Raw genomic sequence first — 18,677 nt, forward strand, 5'->3', positions numbered from 1 at the left:
AATGGGAGTGTTTCCTTAATTTCTGTTTCAGATTTTTCATCATTAGTGTATAGGACTGCAAGAGATTTCTGTGCATTACTTTTGTATCCTGCAACTTTACTGAATTCATCGATTAGCTCTAGTAGTTTTCTGGTAGCATCTTTAGGATTCTCTATGTATAGTGTCATGTCATCTGAAAAGAGTGACAGTTTTACTTCTTCTTTTCCGATTTGGATTCCTTTTATTTCTTTTTCTTCTCTGATTGCTGTGGCTAAAACTTCCAAAATTATGTTGAATAATAGTGGTGAGAGTGGGCAGCCTTGTCTTGTTCCTAATCTTAGAGGAAATGGTTTCAGTTTTTCACATTGAGGACGATGTTGGCTGTGGGTTTGTCATATATGGCCTTTATTATGTTGAGGTAGGTTCCCTCTATGCCTACTTTCTGGAGAGTTTTATCATAAATGGGTGTTGAATTTTGTTGAAAGCTTTTTCTGCACCTGTTGAGATTACCATATGGTTTTTAGCCTTCAATTTTTTAATATGGTGTATCGCATTGATTGATTTGCATACACTGAAGAACCCTTGCATTCCTGGATAAACCGCACTTAATCATGGTGTATGATCCTTTTAATGTGCTGTTGGATTCTGGTTGCTAGTATTTTCTTGAGGATTTTTGCATCTATATTCATCAGTGATATTGGCCCGTAGTTTTCTTTTTTTGTGATATCTTTGTCTGGCTTTGGTATCAGGGTGATGGTGGCCTCATAGAATGGGTTTGGGAGTGCCAGACTTCATAAGTATGTTTTATCTCATTTAATCATCACAATAACCTTGTTAGGTAGCTATTATTACCATCCCCATTTTCCTTTCTTTCTTGTTTTTTGGGGGGTTTTTTGGATGAGAAAGATGGGGGTTACAACTGGTAAGTGATTTGACCAAAGCCATATCCACATGGACAAGGTACTAAGATTTAAGCCCTAGTATGTCTTATTCTAAGTAGACAGGGTTAGAAAATGTGCATGCGAGTGTGTGTGCAGACACACACACTTACATATATTTATGACTATGTCTGTCTGTCTCTCTATTAAATATCATGAGTCCGTACTAATACCAATAATTCCAACCCTACGGCACAGGGTACATCCTAATCTTCCCTCTCTCCACATTCATAACTCTACCTTGTGCAACATTTGTGCAGAATAAATGTAACGGTGTATATAAACAACCAGTGACTCATGTGAATTGGAGAAAGAGGCCCCTTCTTCAAGGTGAGTAACTTGGCAAGTGGAGTGTGGCTGGCTTCTAGCTCCTATTCACTCCTCAGCTGGGCGTCTCTGTTTCATTACAGAACCAGAATAAGACAGGGTGGAAGTCCTGCAGAGTCAGCATGCAATAAGTTGTAAATTATTTACACTTAAGGTCAAGTCTTTCAGGAAAACAGCATAGATATATCTAAAAAACTTATGACTAACATAATTTTTCCTTAGAGAATTTTTCACAACAGGGTATTGGGATGAAAAATAAAAGTGTCCCAAGGTTTTTCACTCCAATGGGAAAATCAATGCAATCCAGTGCATTGTCAATATCACCAATTATATCCCATTGAGCGTAATTGAAAGTGGGTTTACTGACCTCTAACAGATGATTTTTTTAACCTGATGCCTGACTATATGTCACCCTAAACTCTGAATCAGAAACAGGTTGATACAAAAATAAAATCTGTCCCTGTCTTCCAGAAGCCTGGCGAGCAGCCAAGAAGAAGACGATCTTTCCATAAGGCAGAGTACATCATTCAAAATGATATTGGAGGTAAGGAAAAAAAAAAGCCTTGCTTAATTTCCTGTATGCAGTCAGTAAAGTTTACTGACAGATTTATGAGCTTCAACCTGCTGAACACTCCTCTGTTGAACTTTTTCACTAACTTATCTTTGAAGAGAGGTAAATGAGCTCATCTTCAGGCTCTTCAGATGCTCTTTCCCCAGGACTTAATGGACTTTAAATCTGTCACATTTGACTAAATTTGACTCCATGCTACAAATGTCTGATGCTACAAAAGTCTGAGGCCCTGAGATGGAGACTCTGAAAGTGACACAGACCTCCCCAACTGACATTTTCCACGGAGGACAGCAACTCATCTTTATTAAAGATGGGGTGGAGACAATGCAGGCAGCCCCTTTCTTCTTTAAGGGTCCACACTACACAACGTTATAGTGACACAAACTCCAAGCCTCTGCAGCACCTGCTCAGCCACACTGTGTTCTTTTAAACTTTTCAATGGGGGTAGAATTGGAAGAACTCAGAACCATGTGGCCTCTCACCTCTTGAGCTGGGTGACAGTGCCACCTAAAGAGTGCCTAGAGGGATGCTGGGAATTAAAGAATGACACCCAAGACACAAAGCAGAGGCAGCACTGTTACTCCAAGGGTTGGCAGCTCCCATCTGAGTGCTTCTGAGAGTTTCAAATTTTTCAGGCTGAAACAGATGACACATTATAGGTATAGACAGACAGATTTATTCTTAAGGAACTGGCTCATGTTATTGTGGAAGCTGCAATCTGTAGGACAGGCTGGAAACTCAGGCAGGAGTTGATATTGCAGTCTTGAGGCAGAATTTCTTCTCTGGGAAATCTCAGTTTTTGTTTTTAATGCCTTCAACTGATTGGATGAGGCCCACCCACATTATTAACGGTAATTTCCTTTATTCATAATCAACTGACTGTAAATGTTAACCACATCTAAAAAAATACCTTTGGTGTAACACCTGACAGTGTTTAATAATGGAATTATAGCTCAGCCAAGTTGGTGCATAAAAACTAACCAATGCACAGACTTTGATCTAATGTCTTATCTTGTATGATGAAAACTATGCAAAAGCCAAGCCAAATGAGTTCTCTGTGATTTATTTTGCAGGTATCTGCTCCGTCAAAACAGTGTTTAGTCAACAGATCCCTATGAAGAAAAGGAGGACTGAGCTCTCCATGAGATAAGTCTGAAAGAGCCTAGCACAGAGTGTGCATCCAGTAGGTGCTCAATAAATGGGTCCTCTCTCCTTCCTTGTGTAGGATCCCCTCCTCTCCTACTGAGGATGGAAGAAGGAAAGAGGTTAATTCTGTCCAAAGGAGAGCTGGTTCTGAGGATTCCCTGGGTTGATTCATCAGCCATACCCCGGGTTCAGGAATCACCCTCACTGTCACTCTCTGCCACCTGGTAAATTCCCACCACAGATGGGAGGGAAACACCATCACTGTGGATGTGAGAGGGGACCTCAGCTAATCCTTTGTCAGGATCAGCCTGTGTGCAGGCAGAGTGAGGTGCACCTCTGTCTGATCATCATAGGGATGGGTCTCCTGATCACACCTGTGTCCTTCATCGGGGTGGACCACAGAGGTTAAGTGTAGTTTTAGAATGAAACAGATCAGCATTTGAATTCATTTCCCCCATTTACCAGCTGGGACACATGAGGCAGACTATATGTCATTTCTCCATTAGTAAGATGGAATCATGTACCTGTTGTATAAAGTTGACATAAGAATGAAATGAGATAATACGGGAAGAACTTGGTGTACCTAAGTAAGAACATGATACCTGTTAACTGTTATTGTTTCAACATTAAATTCTACCACTTGAGAAACATTCTTTTAGCTTAAGTCTTCCACATACTATCATATATTTTAGTGCCACCTGACAGAGGTACCACATTACGTTACCAACACGCAGTGTGGATCAATAGCCACACTTTCCTACATGAGAGGAGTGATCTGGGGACACTGGAAAGGCCAGAGGTGAGAGTACAGAAGAAATATAAGTAAACTTTGTTATATTTTGCAGAATTTCCCTGGCCTCAGAGATTCATATTTCTCAACAAGAAAAACTGGGTCTTTTGGCCAGATGCTAATTTACTGTCACCAACATGTGGACCAATAGCAATCCCCAAAGCCCAGGATACTGCTGTTAGGACATGGAGTAGAAGGTGTTAGATTGTAAAATGAAGAAAATTCAATTCTATTCTAAAAAAACCCCATAAAGCTGAGACTCAGGTCATCATTCTGGAAAGGGAAAAACAGATAAAGAGGAGAGGCAACACAGAGGAGCATGAAGGGTTGAGAATAATTCTCTGACTTTTAGCTTTCAACATCCAGGCAACCTGAGTACACAGAAGTTTCCTAAACAAACCATAGGTGAGACTAAGATAGATTACAGTTTAAAAAACCCAGCACAACATATCCTCAGCTTGCCTGTCTCAAGAGATCTGGAGCAAATGAGGGTTGTACAGGGTTATCATGGTTTCAGTGCGTGGGGTAGAGTCAGATAACCTGGGTGTGAGTATCAGGCTCACTGGCTGGCTTATGTGAATTGGGCCTCAGCTTCTGCCTCTGTAAAATGGGAATGATATTAATAATAACAATAATAGTAATAATACCTCACAGGTTTCTTGTGAGGGGTAAATGTGAATGTGTAAGTGAAGTACTCAACTAAGTGCTTGATATCTCAGTACTCAATGAATTCTTTTTTTTTTTTTTTTTTTTTTTTGGTACGTGGGCCTCTCACTGCTGTGGCCTCTCCCGTTGTGACGCACAGGCTCTGGACGCACAGGCTCAGCGGCCATGGCTTACGGGCCCAGCCGCTCCGCGGCATGTGGGATCTTCCTGGACCGGGGCACGAACCCGTGTCCCCTGCATCGGCAGGCATATTCTCAACCACTGCGCCACCAGGGAAGCCCAATGAATTCTTTTTTGATTATCATCATCATCATCATCACCACCATCACCACCTAACTCATAAAACAGGAAAAGCAGTATCAGATGTGGACTTACAGTGGAAAGTGGTAGATAAATATTATCTACAGCAAATCATAATTTACTCTGCATTATGCCAATTAAGCCGGTAGTCAGGATTTGGTGAATTAAATCTCAGATATCTTAAGAGTGAACCTACTTAAAGGCACTGAACTACAGAAATAGAGTCAAGAAAAGGATCTGCAGCTAAAAACAGAAACATAGTCCCAAGAATAGAAGATCTTTCAATGAGCCAGGATATCAATAAAGTCTCCACTGACAGAAGACAATTGGTGCTAGGCCTCATGACCCCAAACAGCCTGCAGAAGCCTGTGATGGTCAAGGAGACTTGGGTGAGGTCCTTGGCTGGCAAGGCAAGTGTTCTATGAATAGATGAAGCAACAGACCACATGGGGCTTCCACGAGCATTAATTTAGTCACAAATCTTTAAATGCTGCAAATACATAGAGGCATGACAAATGGGACCGTTTGGATTGTAATGACCATTAGGATTGTAATGTGTGTGTGAGGAAGCCAACAAACACTCTCTGCAAATAAAGGGCCACAGAAATACTATATAATTCCACTCCTTATTACTATTAACAATGCGTCATCTGGCTGAAGCAATTCCTTAAGTACTTCATGTTCTCTGCTGGAATCAAGTCTTTAATTCCATTTATATAGTTAATGGGGAAGCCCTGAGTCCAAATTAGGTTCCTGAGAAGATGTATTAGAATTACAGGCAAGGGGAGATCCTTTATCCTTTACATCCTCCTCTGGAGATAGTGTTGCTTTTTTTACCCTTTAACTCGACTTTGATTATTGAATAATATCCTGGAAAGAAGTGGCTTTTATAGCTCTTGATGGTTTTGAGTTGGAGATGACCCATGCTTTGCTAGGACCTCAGAATAACCCTGGTCCATTAATAAGCCTCCTCTACAGCATTCACGTTCCAATCGGCCCAAGCAATCAGGTTTCTCTGTGTGCCATTAAAATACGACAGACAGGGAGAACGCCCATGATGTACCCCTCTCATGCTCTGCAAAGCAATTAGCCCAAGGGCCCTCTTTCAAAATGACGGGCGGTACAGCAAGGTCGCTAAGAGTGTGAGCTCTAGAGTCAGACTGATCTGCTTCCTATCCCAGCTCACCATTACCTGAATCATCATTGGATAAGTTGCTTAATGTCTTTCAGAGCAAGTTGTCTCACCTTTAAAAAAAAGATTAAGCCTTTAAAGTGGGTATAGTAGTAGCAAATCCTTTAGGCTTATTAGATTTATTTATCTGTATTAGAAAAGGAAGGAAGGAAGGAAAATAGGAAGGAAGGGAGGGAGGAAAGAAGGAAGGCAGGCAAAGAGAGAGGACTCCCTGAAGAGTCACAGCTTCACTCAAGAGACCTGTGAGAGGACAGGCTAGAGGGACCCTCCTCAGAGTCCAGGGTCTCTCCCCACAGAGTCTGTCCTTGTTCTCTGTCACTGAAAGGTTCAGGAGCAGAAAGCTGTGAACCTGAATGGAGCAGCAGCCTTGTTCTAGGAGCCAGACCGGGGCCTGCGAGTAGCCGTGAGTTTCTGCTTTCTCCAGGGGACGGTGGGGTATGTCATCTGAGTGTGTTTAAAGAATACGAAGAGGGACTTCCCTGGTGGCGCAGTGGTTAAGAATCCACCTGCCAATGCAGGGGACGAGAGTTCAAGCCCTGGTCCGAGAAGATCCCATGTGCCACGAAGCAACTAAGCCCGTGCACCACAGCTACTGAGCCCGTGTGTCACAACTACTGAAGCCCGCACACCTAGAGCCTGTGTTCCATAACAAGAGAAGCCACTGCAATGAGGAGTCCGCGCACAGCAACCAAGAGTAGTCCCCGCTCGCCACAACTAGAGAAAGCCATCACGCAGCAACAAAGACCCAACGCAGACAAAAATAAATACATAAATTAAAAAAAAATAAGGAATATGAAGAGAGGGGGGCGCTGAGTCCGTCTTATGGCCAGGCTCCCAGTAGAGGATCTTTTGGCTGAATCAATTTGTCCTTGCTCTGCAATTACAAGCCTAATTAGAGGAGGAGGTTACAGCCAAGAAGCCTAATGCAGCTTAAATGTCTGTCAGCCACTCTGGCTACATATATAAACAAATATATAGTTTGAATTGGTAACATTTCCAAAGCTACATGAAGGAGATATCACCTCTTGGTTTCAGGTAGATCATTTCAGGAAGATGAAAGAAGTTTCCATGGGACTCTTGGAGGAGATTCCACGTCTCTTTATTGCAACTGATCTAAACAAGCCGATAGGGTTATTCAATATATTTTCTACCCAATGGTTCCAGATTTTTCTACATCAGAGGTTTCACAACAAGGAGAAGGTCATCGTACATCATCAGCAACACATTTATTGAGTCTTTTCTAAATGCCAGGTAAAAGGCTAATGCTTTAATATATTTTCTCTTTTGTTTTATAAAACCACCTCATTTTTAGGTGAGTAAACTGGGCTATGTCAAGTAACCTCTTATTTTTTTAATAAATTTATTTATTTATTTATTTATTTTTGGCTGCGTTGGGTCTTCATTGCTGCGCGCGGGCTTTCTCTAGTTGCAGCTAGCTGGGGCTACTCTTTGTTGCCTTGCGTGGGCTTCTCAATGTGGTAGCTTCTCTTGTTGCAGAGCACAGGCTCTAGGCACGCAGGCTTCAGTAGCTGTGGCTCACGGGCTCAGTAGTTGTGGCCCACGGGCTGTAGAGCACAGGCTCAGTAGTTGTGGCTCACGGGCTTAGCTGCTCCATGGCATGTGGGATCTTCCTGGACCAGGGCTTAAACCCTTGTCCCCTGCATTGGCAGGTGGATTCTTAACCACTGTGCCACCAGGAAAGTCTTAAGTAACCTTTTCAAGGCCATGTTGATAAGTGCCAAACTCAGATTTGAACCCATGTTTACGCAAATTTGTTTTGTATTTTTAAATCACTATGTCCTATTTTCTTTCACAAGCAAGAACACACATAGCGCACGCACACATGCACACACACACACACCCAGACCCCCACTCTAAGAAAGTTGAGAGGAAGACAGAGGGGTGAAGGAGGCAACTCCTGAATTGCTGATGGTGACACTAATGACAACTGTCATCCTCTAGATTTGATATAAAATGGAATATTTGTTAGAAAGTGGGTGCCCTTTGCTCTTCAGGCAGGTGCCCTCTGAGCTCAGGGAACTGGCCAGTGCTGGATTACCTGCTTCTTTCTGCTAGGAGGGCTGGGCACAGGGCACAGGCCATCACAGAGATGGTATCTCAGTGACTGAGTACATTCCAAAAGCTCCTTTGATGCACAAGTTCTGCTGCAGGAGAACAAGCAGCTTTGCCTGATCGCAGAGAGCAGGAATTAGATTCTCTGGAGGGGATATGAATGAATAAATGCTGGTAAGTGGCCCTCCTCTGTATGGAAGCTCCAGGTCTGCACTCTACTCAGGAACCTCTGTGTCGAGCTGGGAATCACAGCCCAGCCTCATGGGCCACGGAAGCGCCTGCTGAATGTGTTCTGCTCGTTGGCATCTGATAAAATACTATGTTGACTAGGTAATGCCCTCACGTATTTAAAATATAATTAAGGATCAGAATGAAAAGATATATTTCCACTCCTGTCTTTCTGCCCTAAAGTTTACACCCTCCTCCCTTGGATAACTACTTTTCAGTAGATTTTTTAAAATGTATCCCTCTGGGATTTTGAAAACGCAAATTAAATACGAATATAGTTCTTTGTTCCTTCTTTATACAGAAAGTAGCACACTCTTCTGTACCACTTTTTCCCAATTAGCAGCCCTTCTTTTAAAGAACATGGAAAGATTTCTCAGGTTTTTTATATGTGCATAATGTCTCATTGCATGTATATACAGTAACTGATTCCATCAATTTCCTATTGGACACTTGGGTTGTTTCCAATCTTTTGTTATTACTTTTTAAATTTTAACTAACTTTTATTGGAGTATAGTTGATTTACCATGTTCTGTTAGTTTCTGCTGTACAGCATAGTGAATCAATTTCAAAGGATGTTGCAGGGAACAACGCGTACAGGTCAGCTTATACATGTACTTCCGGAGGTAAAATTTCCAGAGGTCAGTTGCTCTGTCAAGGGTATGTGCATTTGTCATTTAGAAAAATGCTGGTATTCAATGGGTATTCTGAGAATCTGAGTCAAAACTTTAAAGCTCATCCTCGAGAGGTGACTTGGAGTGTGCTGGGTCACATGTGTCTTCTTCATTTTTTAGGGGAGGAATCTCTTCATTTGAAGATCCTTGCCAAGCTGTGGGTATAGAGCTACCCATTTCTTAGAAATTAAGAAATATCATGACCAGATTAATCCCCTAGAACCTGGGGATAGTCTGCCCATCACACTTTCCTGCTCAGGCACCTTCAAGCGGGTCCCCAGTGGCCACAGTCTGGAAATCCAGGCCTTTCGCTCTCAGACTCCAGTGGGCATCTCCACTGCTCCTCCGTGAGCTCTGTGCCACCTGCCTGTCCACCGACAGGCACAGGTCCTGTCTCCTTCCCTTTCCCTCTGACACAGCATCTCATTTGTCCCCCTTTGGTGCTCACTCACGTTGCACTGTGTTCTGGGTACATACTTTCTCTCTCCTTCCAGACTATGAGATCTTCTGGTGCAGGAGATGGTCTACATTCCCCTGATATCCCTTTCACACCAATAACTTGTAAGCTCAGTAACTATTTGATGTGACGCTCAGCGCCTGCTCTCTGAGGCTCTGAGCGGTGGCAACAAAGAAACTGATTGATAACCAATATAAGGCAGTGGTGCTTCTATACTTTAAAGGTAATTGTGATTTCATAAGAATCCTAAATTTAGAGTCAAAGGCCCAAATTCTTGCTCCTACATTTGCTTAGGAGCCTCTTGGGGGCATTTTATTTTTTTTGCCCAGAAAGTAGAATTAATGCCTGCCCTGAAGAGCTCCCCCTTTCATTTGTAATGACTCATTTAGTGCCTGGCTTCCATTAGACTGTAAAACCCATGAGGGCTGAGCCCATGGCTGTCTCATTCAATGCTGTATTCTCAGTGGCCTCCAGAACCTGACATTCAGTAGATGCTCAATAAATACCTGATGCTTAGTCTCACATATAAGAAAAAAATATGATTTAAAACTATACTGAGTACTATTTTACATATATCAGGTTGGCAAAAAACAAAGTCATGTACAGTTTGAAAACGGTCTAATGAAATAAACACTCATGTATTACAGGTAGAAGGTTTTAAAGGAGAAAAAGTTGTAATATTTGTCAAAATTTTAAGTAAAATTTACCTTTTGACTTAGGAATTTCGCTTTAGCCCACTGATACTTTCCCACATGTGTGAAATGATACAAGGACACAACTTTATCTTGTGCCACCATTCGTAAGAGCAAATCATTGGACACAAACCAAATATCTACTAGTAGAGGATTGGCTAAATTATGATAAATTCCCCAAAAGAATGAGAAAGCTCTCTATGACCTGACACGGAATGTACTTTAAAATGTAGAGAAGGATCTCCAAGATATATAATTAATTGAATAAAACAAGATACAAACCAAAGCTTATTTGTTTAAAGATGAGTAAAAGGAAATATGTATTTATAATATTTTTTATTTTGCATAGAATATTTTGGAAGAAAGCAAAAGAAAATGACAAAGTTGCTTGCCTCTGGGGAGGAGACAGGGTGGCTGGTTATTTGGATTTGGAGGGGCAATTTTACCAAACTGTGCGTACCTTCTGAAATCTGAACTATGTGATTGAAACACCTATCTAAAAATTACATACAATCATAATTAAATACATCTTTTGTTTTCATCCCTCTTTTAGAACAATGCTTCTCTAAGTGGGACCCACAGTTATGTCCCAGATGAGTCAGTCAAAAGGCAAGAGCAAAGAACACTCTGATATTTCCAGCCAGTCCGGGAAGGAGAGAGGAGGGTTCATTCTCAGAAACTTGAAAAATTCACTTCTGGGAACTTCTTCACTGCAGCTTAGAGGCCTAAGGCCAGCTGGGATAGAATGCATTCCTAGAAAGTGTCCCGAAGGGAGCTCACATCTAATGATTGGCCTGGATTTCCCAGTTTCTTGCAACCTGTGCTCCTGCCTCAGCCAGAGATGGCGAGTGCTTGGCTTAATCACCAGGTAAGCCGTTTTTCTGTTTTTGTTATAAATAGATAGAGTGACTGGTGAGGTTGAGGTCTTGTATTTGATGTTTGGAAAGTTTGAAAAACCAGCATTTTTGCTTTTTGGCTTGGTATGGATTTGAAGAAATGCCCTTCACTGATTTTCTTTTCTGTTAGGGAGGATTCCTTAACTTCCAGCAGCCTAAATTCTGTTGTCTTGAAGGGTCTAAGGTGAACACGTGCAAATTAGTACAGCCCCAGGTAAGAGGAGATCAGCAGGAAGTTTAAAGAAAAGTAAGAAAAAGTTCTGCATCAAACACCAGGGCAAATTAATGGCCTCCACAATCCCCTCCCTTGCCTTTTTTTCTTTTTTGCGGTACGCGGGCCTCTCCCTGTTGGGGCTCCTCCCGCTGCGGAGCACAGGCTCCGGACGCGCAGGCTCAGCGGCCATGGCTCACTGGGCCGAGCCGCTCCACGGCATGTGGGTTCCTCCCGGACCAAGCACGAACCCGTGTCCCCTAGCATCGGCAGGCGGACTCTCAACCACTGTACCACCAGGGAAGCCCCCCTCCCTTGCCTTTTAAAAATCCATAGTACATTTCTAAAAAGAAGGAAGTACAACGATGACAGTTAACATATAATTTTAGGGATACCTTAAAAAAAGAAGGAAGCTCTTCTTTGGAATTTGCTTGAATAACCTTTAATTATGCATTGGGAGTCACCAAACAACTAATCAGGAAGTATACTGGGGTATTTAGACACATTCTCATCAATGCACTTTCATAAGTTGTTTTGATTTAAGGAGATCATGTTTTGACTCGAATTGCAGCCTTAATCTTTGTTAATATAGAGTGAACAGAAATGGAGGGGTGGAGAAGAAAAACAAAAGAAAGTAAATGTTTTATGGCAAAGCCTCAAAAATACAAATAAAACATCACAGTTTAATTGTGTCAGTAAACTGACAAAGTTCAGATCTCTCTAAAAGCTGTCAGGATGGTCACTGCCTGCTCTCCTGCTGGGCGATGTTTTCAAACTCATTAACTTCCATTTAACAGGAAAGAATTGCTTTCTCACTGGAATGAAAGCTCTGGAAGCCATAAAGGACTTGGTATGGATATGATATTGTGTTCATGACTTTGTAAGTGGCTTCAGAGTCTATTATAAACCTATTTAATTGAATTTGAAGGAAAAAAAACATTTGAAAGGAATAATTTTATTTCCACCCTAACGTTTTCAGGGTAGCTGCAGCTCTCTTGTCTCTTATACAACCACAGCTGCCTCACTACACACTCCATGGAGACTCTAATGATATAGAGATAGTTTGGATTTAACTCTGTACCTCCACACATTCTAGGTATTCTAGGTATTTAGAGGGGTGACTGACAGTGACCCAATGCAATAGTCAAAGCAGATAACAAAGCACATAATAGTAGAAATAATTACTGCTAACATTTATTAAGTGTTCAGTATATGCCAAGCACTGTACACTGGGATTTACATAGAATATTTTGTTAAATCATTCCTATTGCACTAAGAAATACATATGATTACTAACAAAATCTTTATTTTGACTAGAACTGAAATTCTCAAAACTCTATCCTTCTCTTCAAAAGGATCTTCATCAAAACTACTGACAAATCCTTCCATGGGCTACCCCCAGGCAATTGCCAGAAATAACTGACCCAAAGCATTTCTTCCTCAGGCTGAAAAAGTCAGAAAGCACCAGTCTCTCCACAGGGACCCAGTCTCCATATGCTTGCCTGCTTGCCGTCTTAGAGGTTTATGCCTGACATCAGTCACAGGCAGCACATCTGATCAGAGAGCTACTAATCAGTGGGAGGAGGGTAGTGAATTAAGAAAACTTTCTGAATTTTTAGGACTAGGTGGCTATTGTCTGCTATGTCCCTGGTCCTTTACAAACGCCTGGCCTGTCCATAAACTGCACTGTAATGACCAATAAGAGACAGATCCAGATTATAAAGTCTATTTCCTGGTAGGTACCCAGCAGTGCCTGCCAACATCACCTGCTACCCATCATCTTGCCTCCGTGCTTTTCTGACTCGCAGCTCACACTCCCAGAGTTTGGCCCACTGAATGCTGGTGTCACTGGTGAACGTATTTCCACAGCTGTCAGCTCATATTGCTCCCCTGTTGCTGAGCTCTTTCATGTTCTCAAGAGATCTCAAGATGGCAGACTGAGCCCATGGTGCTGCTACTTTCCAAAAAAAATTTCAACAGCAGTGCTGTAAAATAAAAGAACTGCTACTAGTGGGTGGAAAATGAAAGAATTTCTGAAAATTAGAAACCAAATGACATCACATCTAGCTCCAGTTCCTCCCCACTCCTCACATCCACCCTCAAAATTCACTAAAAAAGAGAAATGTGCAAAAGAGAACTGTTCAGAAAGTGATCTGTAAACATCAAGAATCAGGAATCACCAAACATCAAGGAAAGTTAGAATCAGTATAGACAAGTACCAATAACATCAAACAGAAGAATTACTCCCCAAGGAAACAAACTCAATCGAATCAATGGATGGAGTTTTTAAATAATACAATTATAGTCTCAGAAAATACTTAAAAGGTCATTAATTGTATCCTTTAAAACCAAGTAGAAGAAAATGGACTTGAGGACACGGAGAGGCGGAAGGGTAAGCTGGGACGAAGTGAGAGAGTGGCATGGACATATATACACTACCAAATGTAAAATAGCTAGTGGGAAGCAGCAGAATCTCACAGGGAGATCAGCTCGGTGCTTTGTGTCCACCTAGAGGGGTGGGATAGGGAGGGTGGGAAGGAGACGTAAGAGGGAGGCTATGTATGTATACATATAGCTGATGCACTTTGTTATACAGCAGAAACTAACACAACATTGTAAAGCAATTATACTCCAATAAAGATGTTAAAAAAATAAATAAATAAAAGCATGGAAGACAGCACCAAATAAATAAATAAATAAAACCAAGTAGAGATCTTGGTGTCTACAGTTTTGATTGCCAAAATTAGAAAGTGAAGAAATTTAAGGACAAAATTCTTAAAGTTGGAAAGAAATAAGCCAAACTGTATGGTAAGGTTGAAATTAATTTAAAAAACATAAGAAAAATACTACACAGGTACCTGGATTGACTGAATATTGGACTTAGAGCTGCCTGGAAGCCAACGTGAAGGGGAAATAAGCGCTATAATTACAAAATGAAAATAAATATACGTTCTGGAGAAACAGGAGCAAGGCTCATAGCGAAATTGGAAAGAAGTTTGTTTAGCAGATTTTCGTAAAGCAAATATGTTCATGACTATTTCTACAGTACATACGACTATTTTCACAGGACTTATTGTTATCATGTTCCTCAATATTAAACATTACTGTATTTCCCCCTTTTTCTATTTAGGCATAACAAATATGAAGTTCATAAAGTGCACTAATCTTGTATGTGCAGCTTGACAAATTTTTACATATGTAAATACTGAATAATTTTCGCTCAGATCAAGATATAGAATATTTCCAGCACCTTAGGAGCGTCCCTGTGCCTCTTCTCAGTCAGTAACCTCTACTGAAATAACCACTTTTCTAACTACAATCATCAAAAAACCCTATTAACAGACAAATGATGATTTAACATCCTTTATTAATTCTGTCGCTCAAACCATAATTCAAAAATATACATGCATCCCAATGTTCACTGCAACACTATTCACAATAGCCAAGACATGGAAGCAACCTAAACATCCATCGACAGATGAATGGATAAAGAAGATGTGTGTGTGTGTGTATACATATACATACACACACACATATATACACACACACACGGAATATTACTCAGCCATAAAAAAGAATGAAATGAAATATTACTGAATATTACTCAGCCATAAAAAAGAATGAAATAATGCCATTTACAGCAACATGGATGGACCTAGAGATTATCATACTAAGTGAAGTAAGTCAGAAAGAGAAAGACAAGTATCATATGATATCGCTTACATGTGGAATCTAAAAAAAGGATACAAATGAACTTATTTACAAAACAGAAATAGACCCACAGACATAGAAAACAAACTTATGGTTACCAAAGGGGAAAGGTGGGGGAGGGATAAATTAGGAGTCTGTGATTACCATATACACACTACTATATATAAAATAGATAACCAACAAGGACCTACTGTATAGCACAGGGAACTATACTCAACATTTTTTAACCTATCAGGGAAAAGAATCTGAAAAAGAATCTATCTATGTATCAATCTATATCTGAATCACTTTGCTGTACACCTGAAACACAACATTGTAAATCAACTACACTTCAATTAAAAATACATACATAGGTACATAAATAAGTAAAAATTAAAAATTCTGTCACTCAGCTGAATGCCTGCTGGAAGCTGAGCCACTGATCCAAGGCAGGAGAGGAGGAGGTTTGACTCTGCATAAAGAAAATGACCAGACTGAAGGGTTGGGTCCTACTGTTTAACCCAATGCACTGCTGGCATTCTAATCCGTTACGTCTGACGATCTGGCCACAGAGGTCAAAGTTCAGGCAGGTCTTTTTTTAATGGAGATCTAACCAAGAAATAGTAGTAGGAGCCTAGGAAGCAGAGCACCCTAATTCAGGTGGGCAGAAGGGCTGTGCCTCCAGGTAATCAGTCCTTGTAACAAGATGAAGCTAGTAGCTCTTGAGTACCAGAACAATATTCAACTCTGTGGGAGAGAGTGATGTCAACGGCAGGGTAGAATGTCAGGGATCCAACCAAATAGGTCAGTTAGGGGCTTGGCTGTGGTATCAACCAGTAACCTTGGTTCAGGGTGAGAAACCAAAGGCAAAAGCCCAGTCATAAAGACTAAAATCAGCACGCCAGGAAGCTGGAGTTGAAAGGGACACTCGAGTGTCTAGTGTCTAGATTCTAAACCACAAAATCGGCATGACTGATGCTAAATCTAAAGTAGTGATATGTCATATGATATCACTTATATGTGGAATCTAAAAAAATGGTAAAAATGAACCTATTTACAAAACAAATAGTCATAGATGAGAAAACAAACCTATGGCTACCAAGCGGGAAGGTGGGGGGAGGGATAAACTGGGAGATTGGGATTGACATATACACAGTACTATATATAAAATAGATAACTAATAAGGACCTACTATATAGCACAGGGAACTCTACTCAATACTCTGTAATGACCTATGTGGGAAAAGAATATAAAAAAGAGTGGATATATGTTTATGTATAACTGATTCACTTTGCTGTACAGCAGAAACTAACATGACACTGTAAATCAACTATACTCCAATAAAAATTAATTTAAAAAAATAAAGTAGTGATATGCATCCCATACTCTTTGACCTGGTGGGCTGAAATTGCTGAAACAAAGTACTCTCCAGACCGGGACTGAGTGAGGAGTTAGCTGGGCAGATCCTGGGCGTAGAGACCCTCAGTTATTCCAGTTGAGAGAGGCTTTGGCACGTACGGGCTGAGCCGATGTTTTGCCTGACTAGATGCTTTGAGATGGTCAAGGGATATCAAGCAAGGTACCCTCACCCCCAGTCCATAATTATTGGGTGCTTACACTCTCTCAGACACATGAGTTTTCTGATTTGATCCCTCTTGCCTAACATCATATGCCATATGTGCTACTGTTACCAAGATGAAAAAACAGGCTCAGAGAAGGTAGATGGGTCTCCGCGACACAACTGGGAAGTGACAGGAGGTATTCCAGTGTTCAAAGCCAAGAAACTTGACTCCAGAATGCATACACCCAACTGTTATGCAAACTGTTCCCTTTTATTTGTTGGGACATCCTTGGGGGGCACAGGGCAAAGAACTGCCCCCTCTTCTGGTGCTAATGAAGAACCCCCCACTGTAACAACAGCTTTACTAAAATATAATCCATATGCCATACAATTCATCTATGTAAAGTGTACAATTCAATGGTTTTGAGTATCTTCACAGATATGTAGAAGCAGCATCACAGTTTATTTTGCAACATTTTCATCATCTCAAAAAGAAACCCTATAACCTTTAGCTCTCAGGTTCCTATCTTCCCCTCCCTACCTCCCCTCTCCTCAGCCCTAAAGCAACCAGTAATTTACTTTCTATTGTCTGTATATTTACCTGTTCTGGACTTTCAAATGAATGGAAACATATACTATATAGACTTTTACCACTGGCTTCTTTCACTTAGGATAATGTTTTTAAGGCTTATCCAAGTTGTTGCATGTATCAGTACATCACTCCTTTTTATGGCTGAATGCTATCCCATTTTATTTATGTACCACCTTTTGTTGATCATTGATGGACATCGGGGTTATTGCCACCTTTTGGCTGTCATAAATAATGCTGCTATAAATATCCATGTACAAGTTTTTGCATGGACATATGTTTTCATTTCTCCTGGATATATAACTAGGAGTAGAATTGCTGGTAACTCTATGATGAATCCTTTGAGAAACTGCCAGACTGTTTTCCACAGTAGCTGCACCATTTTACTTAGCCACCAGCAGTGTATGAGAATTTTTCCACATCCTCAATAACACTTATTATTATCTGTCTTTTTGATCCTAGCCATCCTGGTCTATGTCAAGTGGTATCTATTGTTTTGATTTACATTTTCCTGATGACTAATGATATTGAGCATCTTTTCATATGCTTATTGGTCTTTTGGAGAAATGTCTATTCAGATCCTTTGCCCATTTTAAAAGTGAGTTTTCTTCTTCTCATTGAGTTGTATATGTTCTACATATAAGCTCCCTATCAGATACATGATTCACAAATATTTTCCCCCAATATGTGGGTTGTTTTTTTCACTTACTTGATAATGTCCTTTGCAGCATGAAAGTTTTAAATTTTGATAAAGTCCAATTAATTTTTTTCTTTTGCTTCTTATGATTTTGATGTCATACCTAAGAATCCTTTGCCAAGTCCAAGGTCATGAAGTTTTACCCCTATGTTTTCTCCTAAGAGTTTTATAGTTTTAGCTACTACATTTAGGTCATAGATCCACTTTGAGTAAATTTCTGTACACAGGGTATGCTTTCGTTTATGAGTACTAAGGAAGTCCCTATGCTTTTATAAATACCAGATACTATATTTTCCTTTGAACACTGTAATGGTGAATGAGGTGCTGATTCCTTACGTACTGAAGTTCAGTTAGGACTTCAAGAAGACCCAAATATTACATGATGGTATCTGTCACATAAGATTATCTTCTTTTAATCTTACAGTAGCAGACAGTGAGTGATGGGGATAGAGAATATCAACCACTTTGAAATCAATAGCAGTTTATTTACCATCTGTCTATCTTTCACACTATTTGTATTTTTTTTGTTTACAGCTTTTTAAATTGATAATTCATATACCATAAAATTCACCTTTTATAGTATACAATTCAGTATTTTTAAGTATATTCACAAAACTGTGCATCTATCACACTATCTAATTCCAGAATATTTTCGCCACTCCAAAAAGAAACCATATACCCGTCGTTAGCATGAAATCCCAATCCTCCCTCCATGCAGCTCCTGGAAACCACTAATCGATTTTCTGCCTTTGGATTTGTCTCTTCTGGACATTTCATATAAATGGAATCATACAATGTATGGTCTTATGTGTCTGGTTGCTTTCACTAAGCATAATATTTTCAAGTTTCATGATGTTATGCCATGTATCAGTACTTTGTTCCTTTTTATTTTTATTGTGGGAAAATGTATGCAACATAAAGTTTACTTTCTTTTTTCTTTTTTTTGTGGTACGCGGGCCTCTCACTGGTGTGGCCTCTCCCGTTGCAGAGCACAGGCTCCGGA

This window comes from Phocoena phocoena, chromosome 16 (assembly GCF_963924675.1).
Source record: "Phocoena phocoena chromosome 16, mPhoPho1.1, whole genome shotgun sequence".
In the NCBI taxonomy this organism is placed as follows: Eukaryota; Metazoa; Chordata; class Mammalia; order Artiodactyla; family Phocoenidae; genus Phocoena; species Phocoena phocoena.